Raw genomic sequence first — 24,747 nt, forward strand, 5'->3', positions numbered from 1 at the left:
CTCAGGTCACGGTGGAGTTTCCAGGGTGTGGAGGGAGCTAAACAACTCCAAACCAATGGGGACTGAGTGATTGGAGACCGGGGTTAAGGCCAATGTCAACAGGTGAAGCAAGCGTCAGCTGGCACTGACTGTGAGTGCTGTAGGAGACAGACTAGGCCTGGTGCCAGCAGGAAGGCTTTCTAGAAAAGAAACAGCTCCCCAGGGCAGAGGTACCCAGAAGGCAGCGGTCATCCATGTCTGGTGGCAGATCCCATCATATGCTAGGTACAGTGTCATGCTGTGTCGATTGCGCGGATTGGATTTTAGAGTCATACAGACCCAGGTCAAAGCCAGGTTTTTGCTCCTGATAACCTGTCTGGCTCTGTCCAACTTTCCTTAACCTTTCTGAGCCTCAGTTTTCTCGTGTGTAAAATAGGTGAAATAATAACGTCAGCATCGTAGGTCTGTCAGGAGGCTTCAATAGCTATTAAGAATCGTTAATGAGATGTTTTACTTTTTTATGCTAAGTCTTCAAAGTATGATGTGTATTTTACACTTACAGCAGATTTCAATTCAGATTATCTACACTTCAAGTGCTCACTAGCCACATTGGCTAGTAGCCCCCATATGGGGCAATGCAGATGGAAGTTAAGCCATTTCCTCCCTTGCAGACAGTTCTATTGGAGAGCATGGATCCAAACCATCTGTTTTGTTCACTGTTCTTTCCCCAGCACCTAAAACCGTGCCTAGCCCATGAGAGGTGCTTAGTAAACATTTGCTGATGTGCATGCTGGTATTGATCTTTGAGCAGTACTTACTTATAAGCCAACACAGAGGAAAGTGTTTGAGGCAGAATGATCAGCATGTGCAAAGGTACTGAGACACGAAAGGTCACAAATGTTTTTGGAACTGCAGGGTGACCGATATGGCTTACATGTAGGGAATGACTTGGAGAAGGAAGAGGGTTGAAGCTCAGGAGGAATGAAGATCCCAGTCATAATGGCCAGGAAAAAGAACTTGAATTTTTTCTGAAAGTCAATGAACAGCCACTAAAGTAGCCAGCAGAATAATATGATTAGAATTTAGTTTTTAGAGAAGTTGCTTAGACCGAAGGCAGAAGGACAGAAGTTGGATTCTGACTGGAAGAACAGACAGGAAAACAAGTCAGGCAGATACTATAATGTACACAGGATCTTAACAGTAGCACGGTAAAATTTGGGGCACACAGCTCTTTGGGAGAGGAAGCTGTCCTTGTAGGGTGTTTAGCAGCATCCCCAACCTCTACCCACTAGATGCCAGTAGCAAAGGCAAACGTGACAACCAAAAGTGTCTCCAGGCATTGTGAAATGTCCGCTGGGGGCACATTGCTCCCAGTCGAGAAGCACAGGTCTGGATTCAAACTCATTGTCCGTCTTTCAGCACGGTTTTCATGTATCTGTGATATGTCTACTACTGTGAAGAACTATAAACGGGTGCAATGGAAAGGTAAGACATCTCCTATGCTCAGGACTTTAAAATTTGGCAAACGACCTAAGATGTACTCAGGACACATTTCAGGAACAATGTATCAGGCAGCATGGGTATTAATACCCAAATGAGTCGTAGAGACAATTAGGGGCCGGGATGTTCAGGGGAGGCTGGGACTCTTGGGATAGACCTCACAGGGAAGACAGACGCTGAGTAGTAGTGTTGAGGCACAAGTAGGATTTGGTGGGAAACAGAGAGAGAATGTGTCTCGCAGCGCGCACAGAGTAGACTGAAGTTAGGAAGTTACACAAGACCTTTGAAGAGCCTTAGTAAGAACTGTCGGGCTTCAGTGGAAGGAGAATATTGAGGAAGTGAGGTCAAATAGGGGTGATGGTTCCTATCAGGTTGGTCCTCGAAGATCAAAGTCAGAAGTTTATGCCTTCATGTGTTCATTCATTCATTTCTCTACTCATTCATTCATTGACCACCTACTCTATACCCAGAGGCTGGCTTTCATGGGCGCCAGTCCTTCTTAAACGTTTCCACCAAGCACAGCACTCCCAAGGCCAGACGCAAGTCTTGCCACTATGGAATAAGGACATCCAGAGAGGCAATCCAGCCTCTGTGAGATGCTCTGGGAGGCCTGGCCAGTCAGCCTGTGCCCAGCAGAGGCCAAAGACTCTGAGGAAAGTACTGACCACATGAGATTTTCTCTGAACTCTTATATTTTCATCTTGAAATTCCACATGAATTTTGTATTTCGTTCCCATGAAATGTGTACTTTCCGTTCAGTTTAAAAATCACATTTCTACCCATCCCAAAATTCCAAGCAAGATTTAGGTTCCCAAAAGATGCAGCATTTATCCTCTGGCTTCCTGTTCTACCTCATATACCCCACAGTCTCCTCCTCCCTGACCTCCAAGGATACATCCATGGGCCCCAGTTCCTAGTATATAGACAGCAATTTGAGATCATTTGGCTGGAGAACAGAAGTTATATGATTCCTGTTTTCTGGAATATTAACACAGTGGTCATAAGAAGAAACATAGGAGAATTAGAAGGTTTTGCTTTAATCTCAGTACAATGGAAACGTATAACTAGATAAGTATGGTAACTATGGACATCAAAAGGAAGGGAAAGAAGAAAAGAACGTTTTCTTTTAAGATGACTATGGCGATATAAGTGGTACTGGAGATTGGCATTTATCGCACATAGATATTAGTTGTTCAGTGTCCTTCCCCTCTGGCCTGTAGACCCTCTGAAGACAAGAACTGAATCTTTGTTGCCGACAGGATTCCCAAGGCCTGATACATAAGTAGGTGTTCAATAAATATTTATTCAATAAATAAATTTCTGCCTGAGGGTTGACATAAACAGCATGTGAAAATGGAGACTAATAAGAAGCCATCCTGGAGGCGAGAGAAGGGTTGGCATTCAGTTTGGAACATGCCGTGTGCGAGTTGACACGAAGTGTCTAAGGAGGCAGGATCTCGCTGGTGGGTGAAGGTAGAACCGAGCTTGAAGGGCCACCAACTCAAAAGTGGATGCCAGAGATGGCATGAGAAGCCCCAGCGTACTCACAGCCAGTGTGGCACACACCAGCCTGGGCTTTGGGGTTAGGCAGACCCACATGAGTTCTGGAATAAGCTGAAGAAGAGGCTTGATGAACCTTCAACTCAAGATGGAAAAAAGAATAGGCCTTAGAAATTTCCAGAACTAGAATGGCTTAGAGTACAAGCTTTGGAATCAGAAATCTGACGCTCCGTGGCCTTGTGACCTCGGACAAGTTAGTTAATCCTTCTGAGCCCCAAGTTCCTCATTTGAAAGTAGAAATAATAAAGACAGCCTCCTAGGGCTGGTTGTTCATGAGAAGGAAGTGCCAGCATGTGGTGAGTGCCTAGCACTCTGCCGGGCACACGGGAGTCAATAAATAGCAACAGCAGTCATCACAATTATTCCTCCTGAATCCCCTCTTATGCTCTGCCTCAGCTATAAGGTTCTTGAAACTCCAACCCTTTTTCCAGATATATAAAGCCCAATTACTTACTAATTGCTATTTGTCACGCACATACTATAGATGTCAGGTACTGTACCAGACTCTGGGGCCATTATGGTGAGAAAAACCAGACCTGGTTTTCTCCCTTTTAGTGCTCACTGTCTGTATGAGTGAGAGTTCGCTGGAGAAACAAAACCAATATCCCATATCCATATACGTGGTGTATATGAGAGAGATGTATTATAAATATTTGGCTCATGCAATTATGAAGGCCAACAAGTTCCAATATGTGCAGTAGGACTGCAGGAGACCCAGGAGGGCTAATGGTATCGTTTCAATCTGAGTCCAAGGGCTTAAGCCCCAGTAAGCTGATGATATAGTTCTAGGCCAAAGGTCAGCAGGTTCACAAACCAATGTTTTAGACTGAGTGCGAAGACAGGAAAAACATTGATATTCCAACTCAAAGGAGGCAGAGGTATTCCCTCTTATCTGGGGGAAGGTCAGCCTTTTTGTGCTAGTCAGGCCTTCAACTGATTGGATGAGGCCCACCCACACTAAGGAGAGCAATCTGCTCTACTCAGTCTATCAATTTAAATGTTAAATTTATCCAAAAACACACAGAAACACCCAGAATAATGTTTGACCAAATATTTCGACATGCCATGGCACAGTCAAGCTGACGCATACAATTAACCATCACACTGTTTAAGGAGGAAAGATGCATTAATCCTAGAATCACAGATATGACATTGCAACTATAAAAATTAGTATGAAATAGAGGCATGTGGTGCTATGAGGGGATGTGGCAAGGACTTTACAACCCAAGGCAGTGACCACTGACTGTGACCTAAAGACCGAGAAGTTACCTGGAAAGAGAACAGGGTAGGGTCCTCGGGCCCACAGAAGCAGGAGGCCTCCCAAGCCATACACCCAGGGCCCCCAGAGGCTGCTCTTGCCTCCAGCCTGGGTCCCACACAGCCCTAGAGTAGCAAATCCCCGGAGACAGTCCCTAGGTAGACCCGGGCGCTCACTAGCAGCCTACAAGCCTCTGCCGCAGCCCTGCCTCCCCACGCCCCGTCCTGACACCAGCAGTGCTCTGAATTGCCAGCCGGCAGCCTCCTAATCTAATTAAGAAGTGAATGAAATTCATTTTCCTGACTCGTCCAAAGTGCCGACCTTCTTCGGTGCACATCTCCCTTTGTTCAGCTGCTGCAGCAGCGGCCCCGGGCTCCTGCCAGCCAGGAAAACAAGTTCAATCTGACCTCTCGCCTGACATTTCATATTGATTTTCTCCATCTTCCTCAAACGCCAGCCTTCCGTTGACCACGGTTCAGCCGAGGTGTGCAAACGGAATTGAGACAGTTCATCAGCGTTCAAAATGAAAAGCAACATTGGCTCTCGGAGATGAGCTCTGAGAAGGAGGGTATTTAATAACCGTCGGCGTTTAATCAAAATGCCGAGGAGATTCGTGTTATCAGAGCTGCATATATTAATTTCCATATGTCCCTCACTCTGCATACTCAGCAGGGGGTGGAAGGGATGATTCTCTCCCTCATCTCTCTCTCTTTTTTTTTTTTTTCCTATCGCTTCTGGCGGTAGTGACAGGGTTGGGTTTGCAGTTTGAGATTCTTATGCCTGAAACAATAGGGTGCTGATGGCAGCAACAACTGGCTGGTCTGAATCACGCATTTCCCTTTCAGCGCATAAGTATTGAGAGTTGAGTGAAGACACTGGCCCCGTGTGATGAATGGCAACCTAGGAAATGAAAGAGAAGTTAAATCGAAACTCTTTTCCAATGCCCTACGTGACTCTGGTTCCTTCCCCTCTCCAACCTCAGCTCTGCATAGTCTGGCCGTACTGGCCTGCTTCCTATCCCCCCAACACACCCAGCCCTTTCCTGCCCCAGGGCCTTTGCACAGGCTTTTACCTGCCTCAAATGCCCTCCCACCATGCCCCCGACTTGTCTGCACTGTTCTCATTTTTCAAGTCTCTGGGAAAATGTCACCTCGTCAGAGAGAACTCCTCTGTTCACCCTACCCACACTCTCTCTTTATCTGTTTCTTCCTTTCTTTCATAGCGCTCACCTATAGATGTTTGCTTTTCTTCCCCTGTCTCCCTGACTAGAATGCAATCTTCACGAGGGCAGGGACCTTATTTATCTTATACCAACCCCTGAAATACCAATATTTACCAACTACCAGTACTTAGGAGTGCCCAGCATGGAGCAGGGTTCCACTGATCATTGCTGGTAGATGGGAAACAGCAGAGAAAAGGTGATGTATAACCAAGTACCACAGACTGGGTGGCGTAACCAACAAAACCTTCTTGTCTCACGTTTCTAGAGGCCGCTAGTCTAAGATCAAGGTGTTAGCAGAGTCGGTTCCTTCCGAGGGCCATGCGGACAGGATCTGCTTTAGGCCTCTCTCCTTGGCTTGCTAACGCCCACCCTCTCCCTGCGTCTTCACATCATCCTCCCTCTGCACACAAAACTCCCCTTCTTACAAGGATACCCGTCATATTGGATTAGGGCCCGCCCATTTTCACCTAATTACCCCTTTAAAGGTTCTTTCTCCAAATACACTCACATTCTGAGATACTGGGGGTTAGGACTTCAACGTATGAATTTGGGAGGTAGGAGGGACACAGTTTAGCCCATAATAGAAGACATGAAAATTTTTTAAAAATCAAGAGCACAGGCTTTAGAAGTCCCAGGTGTGGACCCAGGCATACCCGCCACAAGCAGCCTGGGCAAGGTGCCATGCTGACGTTTTCCTCTGGGTGGCAGGGGTGAAAAGTAATCGCGGGTGCAGGGCACTAGACACAGCCCCTGACCCATCGTGAGCACGGTGCTCTTGTCCCTCATTGAAGGCAGTGGGGACCCTAAGTCCTGAGGAGATAAAACATGCACACCGAGTCTCTACAACCACCTATGCTTGTCAGTGTTTTATGGTGACGATGCCTGGATACTTCCCTGTGTTGAGGAAACACAATTTTTCTCTGAACAACAGGGACATTAATTGACTTTAGAGGTTATAAGGTGCCGAGGAGCCTGTACCCTACTCAAAAGCTGCTCTTGAGGGGAGAGCATCCCGAGTAAGTAGAGTTTGTATTAACAGCACAGCAGCAGCGGGTGAAATGCTCAGGGGAGTCGGCACAGGGCAAGGGGTGCTGGGAGGGACTCTAGAGAGTGAACGTGCTGGTGACCTGTGGACACAGTCAAAGATGGCGCAAATGGGGAAATGCTTGTAATAAGTGTTAAGACAGGACGCAAAGTTACAAACCCACCGTGAATGCAGCAACGCGAAGATGAGTGTGTGGAGAGCTACTGGCAGGGACTATGTCAGGGCCACGAACTGAGGGCAGCCTTCCTACGTTCCAGGTTCCCGCCGAGGCTGCAGTTTTACTTCTATAACCGGGAGAGAGTTGGTGGATAACAGGAGAGCCCCACTGGATGCCTTAGCTCCGGGGTGGAGCTATGTCCTTCTCTCCACAGGCACACCCCTGACAGCACATATCTTAGGGACCTGGACAGACGAGGCGGTGTGGAGCCCAGCCCGACGCCTCTGTCTGAGTCCATTTGGGCTGCTATAATCAACTACCACAGGCTGAGCAGCTTGAACAACAGACACTTATTTCTCACAGTGTTGGAGGCTGGGAAGGCTAAGATCAAGGTGCCAGCAGATTCTGTGCCTGGTGAGGACCCATGACCTGGTTCATAGAGAGCTGTCCTCTTGCTGTGCCCTCACATGGCGGAGGGGCCTGGGGGACTCCCTGAGGTCTCTTTTATAAGGGCACTAATTTCATTCCTGAGGGCTCCCCCAAATGACCCAATCACCTCCCAAAGCCCCCACCTCCAAATACCATCACACTGGGGACTAGGTTTCAACACATGGATTCGGTGGGTACGCAGACATTCAGCGTGTAGCCTTCCCTGCAAGCACAGCCCAAAACGTTTTTGCTTTGTTTCTTCCCTCTGTCACACTAAACCGACAATAGTGAGTGACGTCAGACGGGGCCAAGCTAGGGAAGGAAGATCAAAGGGTGTCCACCATCAGTCCGCGTCCATGGCCTCACTGGGCGATCTCGAACAGGTTACTTAACTTCTCTGTGCCTCGATTTCCTCACCTATAAAATATGACTAGTGGCAGCACTTCTCTTAGAGGCTGCTTTTGGGGTTTAAATGCGATAATACAGTGAAGCCTTAGCACAGGGCCTGGCCCACAGCATGAGGTCCGTGCTGTTAGGTTTGGAATGATGATGCTGTCTCGCTTCCCTTCCATGCGTCTCTTTTAAGAGCAGGAACAGGAGGAGAGCAGCAATAGTCGTAGATGCAGTCACGTCAACAGCCATAATCACAGCTCATTTTTATGACGTTTTACTCTATCCAGAAAGCAAGCTAAGATGTGAGCTAATTCAATCCTCCTGACAACCCTAGGAGGTACATACTATTATTAGTCACTTTTTACAGATGAGGAAAATAGCTTAAGAGGGGAAATGATACTCTCATGGCCACCGAAGAAGTGACAGAGCTGGGGTTTGATCCAGGCCTGCGTCGCTTAACCAGGATGCCCCAAAATCACTTATTTAAGATTTATTAAACATGGACTCGCTCCTGCCTTCAAGGAGCTTCCTACATTCTAGCAGAGAGGCAGGAGAGAAGACATGCAAGTGTGCAAATGAACGAGAGAGAAAAGCTATAAGAATAAACAGGGTTGAGGAGTGATGGGATGGAGCTTTTTCCACAGGGTGGCGAGGGAAAGCTTTTGAATTGAGACCTGAATTGTCAAAAGGAGCCAGAGGTAACATGTCGTATGAAGGCCCTGGCAGGGGAGCAACCTGTATGTTCAAAGAATAGGAAAAAGATCAGCACAGGGAGGCTGGTGGGCTGAGAAACAGTGTGAGCATGAGGCTGAGAAGGTGGGCTGGAGCCAGGCCACGCAGAGCCCTGGAGACTGGGGCAGAGTGCCAGGATTCCATTCTAAGTGAGATGGAAGCCCGTGGGTTGTTCTAAGCAGAGAAATGAATAATCTGCTTATGGTCTTAAACGAGTTATCCAAAAAAAGGTGGGGAGGGGTGGCAAGCCCGGAAGCAGAGAGACCGATCAGGAGGCTTTTGCCATAGTGTGGAGAAGAAATGAGAATGACTCTGACTTGGTCAGGGGCAGTGGAGGGGTGATAAATGGATGCAGAATCTAATGAGGAGGTAGGGCCAAGAGGACTTTCCAAGAGGCTGGAAGTGGAGAGGTGATAGAAAAGGAGGAATCTAAGATAACTCCTAAGCTAAGTAGGGTCGGGCTTGGTTAGTACTTGGATAGGAGACCACCTAGGAAGACCAGGTGCTGTAGGTGTAAAAAATAAAAAAATAAGGGATTGTAAGCTGACAAGGTCCTTGCAATCTGTGAGGTCAACCAAGGGTTGCCTCGTCTAAAAAAAAAAAAATTTTTAATTTTTTTAAAATAACTCCTGAGTTTTGGTCTTGAGTGACTGAGGGTGCAGTAGTAACACAGACTGAAATGAGAAGACCGAGGAGGGAACAGGTTTGGCGTGAAAAGGCTGAGGGTTCTCTTTCGGATGCGTCCAGATTGAGATGCCTATGATACACCCAGTGAGAGAAATCTGGTAACAATTGGATATCTGAGTCTAGGATTCAGGGGAAAAGTCTGGGCTGGAGATAGGAATTTAGGAGTCCTGAGCGTGGTATGGTATTTAAAGCCCTGGAATGGGGTAAAGCGGCTTAGGGAAGAGGGTGCAGGTGGAGTCCACGGTGAGGCCAAGAGCAGGCCAGCATTTACCAGCAGGGAGGGGGAAGAGGAGGCAACCTCTACAGGGGACTGAGAGTGAGCTGCCAGCGAGATAGGAGGGAAAGCAAGGGGTAGGGGCAGGAGAGCGGTAGTCATATAAGCCAAGACAGCGGAGCGATTTAGAAAGATATTAGGATCCATTATGTCAAATGCTTCTGAGATGTCAAGAAAGATAAGAGCAGAGATGTGATTATGGGATTTGGTCTCATGGAAATCTTCAGCCATTAATCTGTTCCTTAAAGTAAAAGCAATTAGCACCCTGCCTGACACATAGTAGTTTCACACTGCATCTTTGCTGGATGAAATCAATCACATATGTGAACACCATGCTCAGTGTCAGATAGTTCCTCCACCATGGCCTGGTGAGACCTGCCTCACTCCTTGCCTGCCCTAGAGGTCACATCCTGTTAAAAGGGAGTGGCTTGTGCTGGGGGCTTTCAGGAGATGAAACCATCCAGGGAGAGACTTGAAGATCAGCGTGAGGCTCTGGGCCTCCTCTCGGCAGCCGTGATGGGCAGCTGTACAGCACCCAGCCCCTTGCACGGACTCTACCAGCAAGTCTGCTGCCTACAGTTATTCTATACCAGAAGCACTGACAAGTCTACAGCTTGAGACTTGGCCCCAGAAATTCTCTCCTTCAGATGAAACCAAGGCAGGCTGTCCAGGCTAGACAGCATTACCCTGCAGTGCACTTAAATCTGCCTGTCATGGGCCTGGTGTGAAGATAATCTGACGTGTTTATGCTGTGGAGGAAAGGTACAAGCTCTTTAGGCCTTAAAGTCTTAGATGTTTCAGTAAATAGTGTGGTCACTGGAAAACAGCCTGAATTCCGATGTGAATGGGGCCAAGTTTAGATGCCCAGCCTAACCATCCAAAGCAGAAGTTCCATTTTCTTCCAAAGGTGTGTATAATGGTTGGGTGTGGATATTATTTTTGAGCCCTTCTGTATTTCATTTAAGTCTCATGGCAACCCATAAAGATTAGGATTAGTAACTAATTTACAGATGAGTCACAGAGAGGTGAAGAAACTTGCCCCAGATCCCAGGGCATCAGCCAAGATTTGAACCCAAGTCTGCCTGCTTCCAAAAGAAGAATTCATTCTTCTTATTCTTCTTGGTCTTTGGCAACTGAAAAGAGAGCATGATCTTTTTCTAAGATCCAGAAGGATAATTTCATGAGGCTCTATTTTACACAACCCCCATCAGCTGGAACCCCTAGCCCTACAGTCTTCAACGGCAGAACTAACTCTGTCCTCAGACAGACATGAACTCCACTGTCTCGTTCATCACCCTCATCTATAAACTTAACTGCCGAGTTTTGGTTCCACAGGCCACTAGATCCTTTAATAAACCTGCGGCTCATTCACCCAGACCTCTAATGGAATGTGTCCAAAGGCGTCAGCTGAGATGGCAGCTGCAGTGAATCTTAAAACCTCGGAAGTTTGACACGGCTCCCAGACGGGGTTCAGTCTTGATCGGGGGCATAATTAATAGTGTTTATAGTGTTTATTTCAGAGGCACTTGGTTAGGTTAAGAAAAACAAGGCCCTTCATGAAAATGCTTTTGGCTGATGACAGGATTACAAACACACACAGACACCCCCCACACACACACCCTGCTGGAGAAAAGCCAAACAGAGATGCGTTACAAGGACCAGAATTCACTGAACCACCCCCTCCCCAATCACGTGTCTACCCCATTCAAGCTTAGCAGCAATTAACAGCAGAGCAGGCAAGTCCTAAGCTACAGTAAAAACAAGATCCTGTTCCTCTTCATCCTCATTTCCATGTTTGATTAATTTAGCCAGTTCTGTCAATTAGTCATCCTGGAGACTCCAATTGACTGTGATGTTCCTAAGAACTGGAAAGCTTATTAATTTTGGAGACGAGTACCATTCATTAGCAGTTGACGCCTTCCCAGGTCCTGCCCTGTCCCCGACTAGGGGTCTTGGGTGAGAAGACCATAGAGGCTGAAACCGTCTTAGGCACACGACTGCAGCCCCCAGAGACACACAGAACAGGAAATGTTGGCCATGAGGTTATAGGTGGCTCTGGCCGTTCTGGGCTTGGGATGTTTCAGGGCCAACTTGCCTGTCATCATTGTCCATGACAAGCCATCACTGGCAAAGCAGTCACAGGCACTGGATGAGCATCTCGAATTTGAGGTTCAAGAGAACCCCAATCAAGGGAATACCTGGGAGGGATTTCTCCAGAGAAGGACATTGCTCTCCTAGGCCCAGCGCCTAGAGAGGCCCTCACGAAAGCCTGTCCCTTCCCTCCAGAGGCGATATCAGAAAGTTCACTTATTTTTTGTATTATATTTCTATGGCTGCTGTTACAAATTTCCACAAACTTAGTGACTAGAAACACCATACACTTATCATCTTACAGTTCTTCCTATAGGTCAGAAGTCTGGCATGGGTCTCACCTGCTAAACCCAAGGCATTCCTTCTGGAGACTCTGGGGGGGAATCTGTTTCTCTGCCTTCTCCACCTTCCGGAGGCGGCCCACATCCCTTGGCGTAGGGCCCCTTCCTCCATCTGAAGGCCAACAACAGTGGGACGAGTCCTCACCCTGCATCACTCGGACTCTCCTCTTCTGCCCGCTTCTTCCATTTTTAAGGACCTTCATGATTACATTGGGCCCACCCGGGTAATCCGGACTAATCTCCTTATTTTCAGGTCAGCTGATTAGCAACCTTAATTCCATGTACAGTCTTAATTCCTCTTTGCCATGAAAGGTAACTAACATTCAAGGGTTCTAGGGATTGGGACTCGGGCATCCTTGAGGAGTCACTCTTCTGCCCACCGTACTCCATGTGTCGCTGCGTAGGACTAAGTGCCCTCCCTCAGAGCACCTGATTCCATAGGTGGAAATGATTTGTTTCTGTTTCTGTCTCTCCCCCAAATGGTTCTTCCATTATGGCTAAGGCTATTTTTCCCTTCGGCACTTAGCTAGCGAGGGTGCTAAATAAATGCATACGGAATAGCTACAGTCATGCAATCTGATAAATCTATTGCATGGTAATTCTATTTATACGTCTTTATATGTTTATTTATATATATTTCATATACATTTTTATATATTTATTTATTAAAAGGCTCACTTTAAAGAGTGGTTTTGGGAATGCACTGGCATTTGTAGGCAAAGTAAAGGGAAGAGAAGCCTGAAATGATGCTAATCAACCTACTATTCGCTTATTTAACAAATGTTTATTGTCACTATTATGTGCCAGGCGCTGTTGCTGGCGCTGGTATCTCCTGCCCTCAGGGCGTTCTATCCAAGGAGATGGAGACAGACCACAAACACACAGGCAAATAAGGCAATGCGAGATTTGCGAAGAGCTTTTCTGAAGCAGCAGCAGCAGCAAATGCAGAGGCTTTGAACCCAGACTGTGCTTGGCAGATCCAGGGGCAGGAGGAAGGCCAGTTTGGTTGCCGGCAGCGTCATGAGAAGGAACAGCTGAGGGGAAATATGAGGAGTATGCTGGCAGCCAGGTCTCCCGGACCCCAATCTCAGGCAATCACCTTGCATAACTGTAGAGCCTCCTTCCCACATTATTCTATGCAAAGGACTTGGAAGTTAGGCAGTGAGGTAGCCCTGGAGGCCAAGGTAAGGAATCTGGCTTTCGATGTACTTAGGAAAGGAAGATCTAGGAGGGCTTTATGTCAAGGAGTAGCATGATTTTCCTTATAAATATATCGCTCTGCCTATGTAAAGAATGAAACATCACAGGGGAAGAACGAACTCTGATAGAAGAGTTAGAAAGCTGTCAAAATGGTCCAGGCAAGAGATGCTAGCAGCTTCAACTAAGATTGGACTGATTTGGGCTATGCTTTGAGTGTTAGGTGAACAAGACTTGTTTAAAAACTGTACGTGGAAGGAAGACGCCAAGCTTTTTGGCCAGAGCACATGCCTAGGGGAAGGGCATTGAAGGGGTTGGCAAGGACTAGGAGAGGGACAGTTTGGAGAGAAAGCTAACAAATTCTGTGGACTTCTAAGCATAAAATGATTAAATCGATATCTTTTGCTGTTTAGTTTGCTGTTTAATGGATCTTCGCAAAATCCTGAATTCTGAGTATTCCTTCTTTTTCACAGCTTGAGGAAATCAAGGCCCAGAAAAGATGAGTCTAATATACCAGCAAAGATCGTGGGTTTATCATGGGTTTATTTCTTACTTCCTATAATGAATACAGCCACCTTCAATACAGCATTAGAGGACAGAGAAGGGAAAGGGACTCTCCCGTGTGTGTAATTGACCCATGTTTACGTATATTGGCTAATCGAGCCCCCTGTGCAGTTCATATAATTCCACTTTGACAGCTCAGTAGGCAGCACCAATAACCGAGTCGTGAGATCTGCTGTCCACTCCAGCAGCTTCCAGCCCCATCAGTGCATATCCCTTTATCTGCTGAATTACTCAAAGCACCTGCTGGCCTCTCATTGTCATCAAGCGCAGCCCAGAGGCAGCAGAGGACAGGAGAATGCACACCCCTGTGAAGCTTATAATGATACTTGCTTTTATCTTCTCTTATGTCTTTAACCTGAACATAAGGATTGAAATAGGATTTATCTCGTGGACAGGCATTCTTGATCCTGGTCCGATTAGTTCATCCCGAAATTTCGATGTCATTTGAAAAATCACTATAATGCAGTGGAATTGTCATTGAAGAGTTACATATGAGAAAATGGTATCATCAAGCTTAGGAAAATGGTGAGATCAAAGAAAGCAAGGAATCGGTCTATAAATGTGAACAAGCGATTGTGCGAAACACAGATTTATAAGATGCAGTTACTTCCTCGGTGTTCTCATCATAATGAGACAATAGGATATGAAATTGTAGACTCTTTCTGGTATAAAGTTCATTTTAAATTGATCGTGAAATTTAGATTCCCAATATCAAAGAGAAAATGCTGACTAAATGATGTTTATGTTGAATATTGAGTTAGACTGTGGAAATGAACTGTGATGCCAAATGTCATCTCTAGGTGTTCCCCAAAGTTCTCATGTGTAGCATTTTTTAGTCCCTGTTTCCCGAGAATCTTCTGTATTCATGTCATTGTAGGGCCACAAACCTACAAATTTGTATTGACACAACACGTGGTTGCTAGCCCCTAGGGAGGTTATTAAGTAGTAGGATCATTCCTGGAACAGTGCCTGACCTATCAAGGGTGCTAAATCATACTGAATGAATGAGTGAACAAATGAATCGATGAGACATGCTTATAAATGCTCTAATGTTAGATATAATGTAATATGTGTCTCACAATACACTGGCACTATAATTTTAAAGCAAATGTGTAAATGAATGAAGGCATTGGGGGGTTAGCTTTTCCAAATTCCCAGGAAAATCAAATATTTTTAAACTTTTCTCTTAGAAGTTATCCTAAAACATTTATGGTCTATTAGACTTTCGTATAGAATAATTTATTATTTAATACCGAGTTATCTGTAATAACCTACTTTAAGGATGATAATCGTAATATTTTGTGGTGGTCTGCTCCATGACTCTTGTGCCCTGGCCAGAACTTGAGAACTCTGCTCCAGAAGTTCAGAGAAGGAAGCGATGGTTTCTAACTCAACTGTCCAGAAAGGATGTCAGGGGTGAGTGGGAAGGGGAGAGGTGACAGGGAAGGAGGAGTCGAGCAGAGTCTGGAAGGAGGGGAAGGGTTTGACTTTTTTGGCAATGTCAAATCTTAATGAACAACTGCCAGCAATTTTTGAAAGCCATCTAGTGGCTTTCAGACATGAAGTTACCAGCTCCTTTGAGGTCCAAGAAGGTAAACCATAAAGGCCAGCTTATAGGTATTTGTGAGATTCTTGTGGGTGGAAAATTGGCTTTAATGAGGATGGAGAGGAAGTATACTACAGCGGTCAATAGTCTTGGTTCTGGGGTCAGACAGACCCAGGGTGGAAAACTTGGACTTTACTTCTTGCACATAACCTCTCTCAGCCTCGTGTCTCCCTCTACGTGGAAGCTTCATTATTGCATTGTGGTGAGGATTCTACAAGATAATGCCCGGCCCACAGTAAGCACAGAGTATTTGTGAATATTTTATCTTTTTCACATGAATCCACAAGCTCAGGCTTATAGATGAGAAAATGGAGGCTCAAAAAAGCAAGTAATTTACACACAATCAGAGACGGAGTCGTAGGTAGAGCCTGGATTCAAACCCGAGTATAAAGCCCGTGGCTGACGTTGTTGATAGATGACGCCTACAAACACTTCCCATCTTCGCCTCACTCGGCTTCAGCGGGGAGATAGCAGAGAACAGCGACAGGCATTTCGCTGGTGGAGTCTGGCTTTCAGGAGGTCAACACACCATGGTCCCTGTGGTCCCCAAGCACCTACCGAGGGCACGCCTAAAGTACACTTTATGACCACAGTGGAGATGGGGAGATCTCTTACAGACTGTTCCTTCCTCCCCATGACCAAGTCATTAAGCAGAAGTGTTGCTGAAAGATAAAGCCTTTATTTTCTCCAATGATTGCAAAATGTGTCCTCGCTCTGCATCCCAACAAGAGGCTTCAAGATCCCAGAGGCAGTTGGAGGGGAAGAAGGGCCTTGTGGTGGTGGCATGTCTGGAGCCAGTGGGAGGGCCTAGCGGGTAATAAGGTGTCAGTGAATTTACTGGCTGTTCTCCACATTACCCCTGATGCATTGTGTTAGCTCCGCTCTGCCTAATTCTCTGTGATAGGTGACAGCACACAGCTATGAAGCCCAAATCGGAGGTTTAATCCTTGGACCGGTTCAACCCATTTTACCGGGACCACGCCCTCAGAGTTGCGGGGCTCCCTGTATCTGTCGGTGTCAGCTGGAAAGGGTCACCTTTGTAATCATGGGACCGGAGAAGAAACAATACAGAATGGAGTTGGTCGTGGGCCATAGAGCTGGAGCTGGGTTACATCCTAGCCGTGCCTCTTCCTGGCCTGCGACCAGGGCAGATGACTGTCGGAGCCTCATTTCTTCATCTGTGGAACAAGCACGTTGTGCGGATGGAACAGAATATGACACACAGAGTCTAGCACAGTGCCAGACAGATGGGAGACTATTACTCCATCTACGCCAGCACGAAAGCTGTTACTGCTCTGCCTATGTGAATTCCACAGAACGTCAAAGCACAGGTCTATCACTGGGTTAGGGGCAATGTTTTCCGGTAGAAAGCCAGCTCTGGGAACACGGAGGAATAGCACCGGAGCCGTGAGAAGACAACAGAGCAGTGAGCAGTCCTCACCAGGGTCCCTCTCCAAGCGGGGCTCGGCCACGTCACGACGGACCCTCCTACTCTGCCGTGAACCCCTCACCTTGCTCTGCAAGGAGCCCGCTGGCAGCAGGGAGCTGTCCTGTCTCCCCTTCCGTGTCGATCCCTCTCGCTGCCGTGATTATTATACAGCCTAGAAAACCGGGACATCTTGGGAGCATGGCCTGGCCTCTGCGGTGCCATGACAACCAGCTTCCCAGCAATCACCCCAATAATGGCCACACACTCAGTCTCTTCCACCTGGGCAGAGGCTCCCCGGGGAGTCGAGCTTCTCAGAGCAGCTGCACAAAGCTTCCTGGTGGAGACAGACAGAGGGAGAAAGACAAAGAGAAAGAAGGAGGGAGCAGGGAGACAAGAAACCTCGCACCTGTGATGTAGGGAGTGGGCTCAGCACCCTGGGGACGCTGGCCTCATGTTCCTGGAGCCTCCTGGCTATAGGAACGTAATTCCACGTAGGAGGCATAAAGCCTCATGCATACCCGTGCCACTTACCCACCTTATATGAAGAGGAATATAATGGAGTGAAAGACAAAATATGAGTATTTGTAAAGCTGGGCCTCGCCGCTACTAGATTTCTTCATTAGGCTCCCGTCGAGACACCACTGCCAACTCGTCATCTTGTCTGGACTGGAGCCACCTCCCCGTACTGCTGCCCACCGGAGAGAACGTGCTCAGAGACCTCCTTCAATCAATATCTTTCCAGAATGACATTTCTCAAAAAGGCACCGGCCCCACTTGGCTAATAAATGATTATTGCTCAGAAAGGCAGGACAAACCAGCCCCCAATTACTAAACTTGTCCGTGGATGTTAGCCCAAACTCAGCCTTTAGGTTGACAGGTAAGTCCTCAGCCAAACACCGGCTCTCTTTTTTCAATCTGTGATTACAGATTGCAGCTGAAGCTCCTTCCTAAGGTCTGACCCCAGAGCTAGTCCTTAAGGTGCTGTCCTCGCTCAGGGAGCGCACAGTCCTTCAGGTCCCCATCTCTCCAAGCCTGCGTTTCCTCAGCTGGGGGATGGGGATCATCTTACGGGCGCAGTGCCTGGCAGGGAACGCGTGCTGCTGCTATCACTAGAGCCGCCTTTCCGTGGGGCCCATTCTCTGAACTTGCATTGCTTAGCTCCTTGTGAATTCTGAACATACAATCGATGTCATTAACCAGTAAGAGGAAGAAAAGGATGCAGCGGGCTGAGGTGGTCAAAGAAGGCTTCCAGACAGTGAGCTCTGATGGTCGAATAGGAGTCAGAGAAGCAAAGGAGCAGAGATAGGCGGTATTCTAAACTAAATGTTTGTAGCCCCCAAAATTCACATTTTGAAACCCTAGCCCCCAATGTGATGGCATTAGGAGGTGAGGGCTTTGGAAAGTGATGAAGACGGGGTAATCCGCTCATGAAGGACATTAGTGTCCTTATAAAAAAGACCCCCGAGAGCTCTCTCATCCTCTCCACCATATGGGTACAACAAGAAAAATGGCCATCTGCAACCCAAAAGAGGGCCATCGCCAGAACCTGACGATGCTGGCACCCTACTCGCAGACTTTCAGCCTCTAGAACTGTGAGACATCTCTGGTTTACAAGCCACCCAGCCTGTGGTGGTCTGTAATAGCAGCCTGGGCTGAAACAGGAGGGGCATGAGCATGACCAAGTCCTAGCACTTGCTCAGTGCTCCATAAACATCAGCCATCATTATTATAGCATGTAAACCAGAGATCACAAACTACAGCTTGCTTGGCTTACAGGTAACTTCCATTTGACCACACACTAAAAAAAAAAAAAAAAAAATGCTAGCACTGAAACATCAGAGTTCCTCAGAAGAATTTACTTTACAAATGAGACAATCTGGCTCTGCTGGACCCACAGTTCTGTGTGTCAGCAGTCAGCTGGAGCTGAGTAGGAATAGGAACTGCTGTCACTCTAGTTTGCCACAGTCCCTACCACTCCCTGTACTCATGCATGCTTCATCTCTTTCACTACCTGCCTAGCCCCTGGAAGCAGGAGTTCTCTGACTCTGGTATAAAAGATGAGTAGGCCAGTCAGACCACAGTGGAGAATCTGAGCAGGACAGGAGCGGACAGTGGCATTGGAGTGCAGGTCTAGAACCTGATACGAAGGGCCCTGACTGCCAGTCCAAAGGCTGGCACTGTTGGTAATTGGCAGCAGAGAGCCACTGCAGACGTCTGAGCAGGGAAGTCACGTTGCTTCGGGAAGAGTTATCCAGCACTCAGCAGGATCACATATAGTCTCAGGTTCTCCCGCTAAATCCTGATGGTCTCTGAGCCACTTGGCTTGCTCTGTCTTTGCTTCTGCTGTGTGCTGGTTTCTCTGTGTCAGCCCGTGGGTACAGCAGCAGCAGCAGTGGTGGCAGCAGAAGTGTGAGGAGAGGGAGGCAGATCCGTGCGGTTCGCCAGCTCCCTTGGAAGCAGTGAACCTGTCACAGCTCATCCCCAGAAGCAGCCCGTTCTGGCCTGCCTCCCGGCCAGCTGTGGAGCAGCAGCTGCTGAAAGGGAGCGGGCCCTCCAACTGGAGCCCAGAGAAATAAGAACAGCTTCCCAAAGACAGGAAAGGTGGGGCGTGGTGTAGAGAAACTGTGTCCCCTCCCTTTGTTGACAATATGAGAAAAGAAGAATATTAATTTTCTATTGCTGCTCTTACACATACCACAGACATAGTAAACTTAATGACTTAAAACGATACAAAATTATCCTACAGTTCTGGAGGTCAGAAGTCCAAAACGTGTCTCACTGGGGTGAAATCAAGGTGTCTTTGGGGTGTCTTTGTTCCTTTCCAGAGACTCTGGATCATAGAGTCCACCACACGCCTTGGCTTCTGGCCCCTTTCCTCCATCTTCAAAGCCAGCAATGGCCACCAAGTCTTTCTCATATTACATCACTCTGACACTGACTCTCCTGCCTCCTTTTACTTAAAAAGACCCTTGTCATTACATTGGGCACATCCAGATAATCCAGCATCATCTCTCATTTTAAGGTCAGGTAATTAGCAACATTAATTCCGCTTTGCCATGTGACATTCACAGGTTCTGGAGATTATTAGCGTGTGGGCATTTTTGGAGGGACCTTATTCCACTTACCACAGAGGGAATGAGAAACTTTTCTTCCTTGAGGAAAAATAAAGCTCCCAGTCCTGATAAGTAAGTGTGCGGCTCTTTGCTGAAGGAAGTGCCAACAAGCACAGGGGACCTTGTCTCTCTCGCTCACTTGCGTAGTCCCAGCACATATCAAAGTGCCTCACATCTGTCAGGTACTCGGTTCACTAGTATTAGTTGACTTCTCACGGTGTGCCAGGCACTGTGCTAGGTGTCTAGTGTGTTTTTATCTCATTTGATTCTGATAACCATTCAAAATGGAATTGATACCTGCATTTTAAAGATAATGAAGCTGAATCTTAGGTACCAAAACTCCAGCCTGCAAGTGGCAGAACACGGGTTCTACTCTGAATATGTCTAGAGTCCATTAATGTCTCCTGTGCCAACCTGAGAGACACGCTTGAGGAAAGCAACGTGCAGTTTACTGAACAATGATCTCTCTGTGTCACCGGTCCTAGGGTCCCACTGTGCCCTAAAAGCGAATTTATCACCTCAGGCATTTACTCACGCTGATTTTCCTGTCTGGCATAGGAAACACCCTCCTCCCCCCAGACATCATCATCAAAGGTCAGCAAACTGCTCTGCTGGTCAGATCTGAACCACCACCGGTTTTTACGCAACTCCAGCAAAGAATGAGGTTGTTACATTTATTTTAGTAATTAGATATTTTATTAAACTATGCATTTTTTTAATTTTTCAATTACAGTCGACATACAATATTATATTAGTTTCTGGTGTACAACATAACGATTAGACATTTATATAACTTACAAAGTGATCACTCCCATTACTCTAGTACCCATGTGACACCATACATAGTTATTACAATATTATTGACTAATTCCCTATGCTGTACTTTACATCCCTGTGACTATTTTTATAACTGGCAATTTCTGCTTAATCCCTTCCTCCTTTTTACCCATCCCTCTAACCTCCCTCCCATCTGGCAATCATCAATTTGTGCTCTGAATCTATGAGTTTGTTTCTATTTCGTTCATTTATTTTTTTAGATTCCACATATGAGTGAAGTCATACAGTATTTGTCTTTCTCTGTCTAACTTATTTCACTAAGCATAATACCTTCTAGGCCCATCTACGTCACAAATGCCAAGATCTTTCTTTTTTATGGTCGAGTAATAATCCATTATGTATATATTCAACTTCTTTATCTATTCATCTATCAATGGACACTTAGGTTGCTTCCATAGCTTGGCTATTGTAAATAATGCTGTAATGAACATAGGGGTGCATACATCTTTTCAAATTAGTGTTTTTGTCTTCTTCAGATAAATACCAGATGTGGGATTGCTAGGTCGTAAGTTCTACTTTTAATTTTTTAAGGAACCTCCATAGGTTTTCCATAGTGGCTGCACCAACTTGAAATCCCACCAACAGTGCATAAGGATTTTCTTTTCTCCATATCCTCCCCAACACTTGTTTGTTTATTTACTAATGATAGGCATTGTGATGGATATGAAGTCATATCTCGCTGTGGTTCTAATTTGCATTTCCCTAATGATTAGCCATGTTGAACATCATTTCATTTGTCTGTTGGCCATCTGTATGTCCTCTTTGGAGGAATATCTATTCAGGTCTTCTGCCTACTTTTTAATCAGATTTTTTTTTGGGGGGGGGCATTAAATTATATGAGTTCCTTATATAATTTAGATATCAATCCCTTATCAGATGTATCATTGGCAGGTATCTTCTCCCATTCAGTAGGTTGTCTTTTCATTTCAATCAGATTTTTTTTGGGGCGGGGGGGGCATTAAATTATATGAGTTCCTGATATAATTTAGATATTAATCCCTTATCAGATGTACCATTGGCAGGTTTTCTTCTCCCATTCAGTAGGTTGTCTTTTCATTTTGTTGATGGTTTTTTTTGCTGTGCAAAAACTTTTTAGTCTTATGTAATCCCATTTGTTTATTTTTCTTTTGTTTTCCTTGCCCAAGGAGACATATCCAAAAAAAATACTACTAAAAGCAATGTCAAAGAGTTTACTGCCTATGTTTTCTTCTAGGAGTTTTGTGGTTTCAAGTCTTACATTTAAGTCTTTAATCCATTTATTTTGAGTTTATTCTTGTATATGGTGTAAGAAAGTGTTCTATTTTCATTTTTTTACATGTATCTGTCTAGTTTTCCCAACACCATTTATTTAAGAAACTCTGTTTACTGCATTGAAATTCCTGCCTCCTTTTTCATAGATCAATTGACCATATAGGTGTTGATTTATTTCGGGGCTCTCTATTCTGTTCCATTGATCTCTGTCTGTTTTTATGCAAGTATCATGCTGTTTTGATTACTATAGCCTGGAAGTATAGTTTGATATCAGGTCACTTTTGTCTTCCTCAAGATTATTTTGGCTATTTGGGGTGAGGCCATTATATTTTTAAATGGTCGAACAAAAATCAAAAGAAGAATACTGTTTTATGACACATAAAAATTAGACAAAATTGAAATTTCAGTGTCCAAAAATAGAGCCTTGTTGAAATACATGTTTATCTATTTACATATTATCTACACTGCTTTCATACTACAAAGGCAGAGTGGAACAATTGCAACAAGGACCAAATTGCTCTCAAAGCCTAAAATATTTACTATCCGACTCTTTAAGAAGTTTGCTGAACTCTGACCTATCCAGAGTTTATCGATCTTTCAAGGTTCAGTGTATTCTTAAGCCTTACCTGGTCACCCCAGCCCAGACTGTCTCATCATTACTCCCCCCAGAGAATTTTTGGTCCTTTTTTCCTATCTGGAAAAAAAAAGAAAGGTTTTTGACTTAGTATTTCTTAACTTTGATTATTTACTAAAAGAGAGAACATTTTTGAAGTATGTACAGAAGTATTCTGAAAACAGTTATACAAAAGTCAGGGGCCAATGTAATCTCTTCTAGCTTCATTGGTCATTCTCCACAATGCTGTGCATTGTGTTGCTACAGTGTTCACTGTTGAACAATTATTTGCAGAATTAATGAAGGGCTGTACGAAAGCAAATGAAAAAGATTCAGCAACTGGGCATCACGTTCCCAGTTCAAAGTCCTCTGAGTCTTAATATGATCTAAGTTCCCCGTCTCCAGCCCATGTCTGGAGACTATATCATTAGGCCCATGGTAGTACAGTAGCCACTAATTAAATCTTAAACTTCTTTTCTCACTTGTCCTCAGCTGGATAAAGGCCAGCATTATCCATCCATGGGAGTTCTTACTCTCCGTGGGAAAACTGTTGGCCGTTTCCCTCATTGGGCAAAACTGTTGGATGTATAGCAAAAATTACTGGCTGCATCTCAATCGCCGAGGCTTTTCTCTCCAGGGGTAAAAGTGTTGCCTGCATATCTCAGAAGGGAAATTGCCATCTGCCTCCCTCTGTAGGAAAATTGCCAATTTTGTCCCCATTATGGGGAAATTGTCAACCATGTCTCCAAACGGAAAAGCGTGCCAGCTGCACATCTCCATAGAAGAAATGTCAGCAGAAGTGAGCAATTTAAAACCCTGTGCGTGATTCTGAGTCTGTTCCTTTTTCAAGAACAAACCTTCCCATCCCCCTACCTAGTTTCCTGTACTCTCCCTCTCATCTGCCCGACTCATCAAAGCCAGGGTGGTGGTGACATCATTCAGCACCAAATGAAAGACACTTGTACCAAAAAAGGTGAATTTCAAGTGCTAGTCCAGAGACAAGCTATTGTGTGTCTGTGTTACAGCCCAGTTAGAAGACTTAGAAATTGATTTACAGCTGTAGCACTTAAGGTCTGGCCCCAGTGGAAAAACACCTCAGGGTTTTGGACTCATTTCACACCCAGCTTGCCTTAAGCAGCACCCACTTCTGCATTGCTGCTGCCTTCCCTATTATGCTGGGTACAAACACTATGTTAAGTGTTTGACATGAAAGATCTCATCTGTCCCAAAACCACCCCAAAAATGTAGATGTCTCCATTGACAGGTAACGAAAATGAAGCTTGGAAGTCAAGCCACTCATCCAAGGCTTCATAACCTATAAGCAACAGAGCTGGAGTTCAACCCAGGCCTGCTAAGCTTGGAGCCACCTGTACCCTTAGCCATCACACCAAATGGGAAGGAGTGTAAGGAAGCCACAGGATCAGCTGTTTGGCCTTCAGTCCCCTGCTGACCCTTCATCGTGGGCCTAAGTTTCTGTGCAGTGTCCAGTGTGGGGTCCAGGAAAAGGAGCCACCCCCAAGGTTTGCCTGTGGTTTCCCTACCTTCTCTCTTCTGTGCCCAGAGTCTGTGAGCAACACGCTGCATGTTTCCTGTCTGCTTTTGCCCCGATCATAATGAATGTAGTTTTAGGTTTCTCGAAAGTTAGTAGTTTCCTTCTGAACTTCCTCTGTCTTATTTGTGATTTCTATCCTTTCCCAGAGTTCTGGGACCTTATTCATTTAATCGCTTATCTAAGCGTTCTTATGCGAATAGCCCTGTGCCGGGCACCGTGAAGGATAACATCAAACACAACATACTCTCAGTACCGTGGAGACATATTCACGTCTGCACATGTTATAACACAACACACCGTCTGCTCGGGACATCTGGTACAGTGGCCCCCCCTTATCCTTGGTCTTGCTTTCCATGGTTTCAGTTACTCGTGGTCAACTGCAGTCCTAAATTATTTAATGGAAAATTCCAGAAATGAACAATTCATAAGTTTTGAATCATGTGCCGTTCTGAGTAGTGTAATGAAATCTCACACATACTTGCTCTGTGTCACCTGGGCTGTGACTCATCCCTTTGTCCCGTGTACTCACACCGTATATACAATATAATATGGTATTTTGAGAGAGATCATATTCACATAGCTTTTTATTACAGTATGTTATCATAATTTTTCTATTATTATTGTTAATCTCTTACCATGCCTAATTTATAAACTTAATCATAGGTATGTATGTATAGGAAGAAATATAGTATATAGGGTTTTGTGCCATTTATGGTTTCAGGCATTCACTGGAGGTCTTGGGACATACCCCCCACAGATAAGGGGGGGACTGTGGGACAGCCTCTGGGATTTAAGAGGGAGTGTCAGTTGCTTTGGACTATAGTTTTGTAACCCAAGGTGTGTTCTGAGGAACTCTGTACTAGAGAAACAGTGGGCTACAAGTGATTTGCCAAAAAGAAAAAAGAAAAAAAAAATAT

The 24,747-nt window shown here is 45.6% G+C and overlaps 1 protein-coding gene across 7 annotated transcripts in view; it reads left to right on the plus strand.

Annotated features, from left to right (window-relative positions):
* The window catches only part of PPP2R2B (protein phosphatase 2 regulatory subunit Bbeta), a 383,456-nt gene that overhangs the window by 342,028 nt on the left and 16,681 nt on the right, over positions 1-24,747 (plus strand). The gene's annotated exons all lie outside the window — the stretch shown is intronic.

This window comes from Pteropus alecto, unplaced genomic scaffold (assembly GCF_000325575.1).
Source record: "Pteropus alecto unplaced genomic scaffold, ASM32557v1 scaffold78, whole genome shotgun sequence".
In the NCBI taxonomy this organism is placed as follows: Eukaryota; Metazoa; Chordata; class Mammalia; order Chiroptera; family Pteropodidae; genus Pteropus; species Pteropus alecto.